The sequence below is a fragment of the Gracilinanus agilis genome, chromosome 3 (genome assembly GCF_016433145.1).
Source record: "Gracilinanus agilis isolate LMUSP501 chromosome 3, AgileGrace, whole genome shotgun sequence".
In the NCBI taxonomy this organism is placed as follows: Eukaryota; Metazoa; Chordata; class Mammalia; order Didelphimorphia; family Didelphidae; genus Gracilinanus; species Gracilinanus agilis.
Window position 1 is genome coordinate 645,207,476 of NC_058132.1, and position 2,351 is coordinate 645,209,826.

The 2,351-nt window shown below is 38.5% G+C and overlaps 1 pseudogene; it reads right to left on the minus strand.

Moving 5' to 3' along the window:
* Positions 1–537: 537 nt before the first annotated feature.
* LOC123242012 lies at positions 538–1,174 on the minus strand (annotated as a pseudogene).
* Positions 1,175–2,351: the final 1,177 nt, after the last annotated feature.

Consider the following 2,351-nt stretch of genomic DNA (forward strand, 5'->3'; position numbering starts at 1 on the left):
ACCATGATCCTGTTGTGAAAGTGATTCAAGACACACAAAAGAGTGAAGAAGACTTAGACTAGAGAAAGAATATCCCCAAAACAAAAGCTCATTGCCTAATTCTAATATATTACTTTGAGCCTGTGATGTTATACAGTGGAGAAAAGAACATTAGATTTCAAGGCTAAAAGTCTGAATTCAAGTCCCAGCTCTTATACCTTGTACTTGTTCAACCTTTGGTGACACACTGATTAATCTATAAAACAAAGGGCTTGAGCTAGATTACCTCTACAGTCCTTTCTACTTCTGTACTCTGTTCCATTTGAAATTAAGATAAACTGAGAGAAAAGGTTCTGAGCATGATCAATTTATTAGTTAGATTAGCAATAACCAGCAAATTGGCTCAACCTACTCTCTCAATGACCAAAGACCTTGAGTAAGCCTCAAAGGGTCTTTTTCCCCCCTAAACTTTTTTTGGTTTACATTCCAACTTAGGGGAGAGGGTGAATGCATTATAGCTTTAAGCTGGCAACATTCCTGAGTAGGTTTAAGTGTTTATCAACGCAAGAGGTCAAAAGTCTGCAGACACTGGGTGGATGAGCAGTAAACCACAAAAGTCACAGTTGTTCTCCCCAGGAGTAGCCCTGCCTTTGACGTCTCTCTTGGGGGAAAGAGCTTTGGATAGACAAGAGGAAAGATAAGCTCCCTACAATGGTGACTGCCCCAGGGGACAGTGGAGCAGCTCTGGGAGACTTCTGGGTAATGAGAGCTGACCATCTTTTGTATATTTGGAGTAGATATTCTACAGACTTCTTGTGGCTAATTTCTTGCAGAGGCAGGGTATGATCTGTTTCTGTCCCTACCTAACGGATTTACCCTCTGCTGGGAGGGAAACAGTTAAACGTCCTGATGAAAATGGAAGCTTTGAAACCTGAATTGTAAAGTCACAGCCTCTGCAATGGATGACTTTATTCTACAAATAAGAGGCCTTTGAGGTGAATATGTTATACACATATGGACATAGTAGTTCTTGAGAATGGCCTAATTTAAGTGGCAAAAAGCAAGATGGTTTCCAGCCATGGAGAATTGACTGAGGCTAAACCATTGGCAGATGATCAGATACACACCATTTGTGATTCCAGTCCACCCTTAGATACTAGAGAGAAGGGCAAGGATGAAGCTTCTCCAGGAAAGTTAGCAAAGACTGGTAGAAAAAAGAGGGTTTGTAGAAACTTCAAATCTCTAGTGTCTGTAGATGAGACTTCAGTTGGTTATTAGCTAATCCAAGGTAACAGGACAGACAATCAATCTCTGGGCAATTTCAAAGGAATTGCCATGAGATCCAGACATTGAAGCTTCACAAGGGAACCCAATAAATGGCTTCTGCTACTACATAATTATATTATTTAGTAAAAGTATAATTCCACCCTTTTTGATAGCTTCTGAGCAAGATCTTCTGGCGTATACAGGGAAACATGGTAGGTTCTGGAAAAGATACAAATATTAAGACTTTTCCTTTGTGGAGTTCACAATCAAGATTGTTAGGGAGCTTCTTTTCTTTTCTTTTTAATTCTTACATCTTTATGTCTCAGTAACAACTTCAAGGCAGAGGGACAAACAAAGGCTAGACAGATGGCGTTAAATGAATTGCCAAGGGTCATATAGGTATGCAATGTCTGAGGCTAGACTTGAACTCAGTTCCTCTCCACTCCAGGTCTGGTACTCTACCCACTCTTCTACCTGGATGGCTGCCCCTGGTCTTTCTTTTCATATAGAATCTTTCCAAGTACTATAGGCCCTCATCTTATAGTAACTCTACTGGAAAATAGTATAGATTCCTCTAATTCCAGAAGAAATTCTTGTGCTATTCCAGCTTCACCAAAGAAATTGTCTTACAAAGTTCTGATGCCATAACTGACCCTGTTTCATCAACCACATTATAGTAGTAAATCTTTTTTAATGTAATTTAACACTTTATTCCAAATTAAATATAGAAAATTTTAGATATTAATTTTCTGACATTTTTTGATCCAAATTTTCTCTGTCCCACCCAAGGATGGAAAGTAATCTAATATAGGTTTCACATGTGCTATCTTGATTGCTTGTTTCCATGTTCATCATGTAGTGAAAGAAGACATATATCACACATATAAGAAGAAACTCATAAAGGAAATAAAATGAAAAAAGGGATCTTTTGATCCATACTCAGACTTCATCAGTTCCTTCTCTGGGGGTGGGTAGCATTTTTCTTCAGAGGTCCCTTGGAGTTGTCTTAAATCTTTGCATTTCTGATAACAGTTAAATCATTCACAGTGGATCATCATACATTATTGTCATTATTGTGTATAATGTTCTCCTGGTTCTGCTCACAT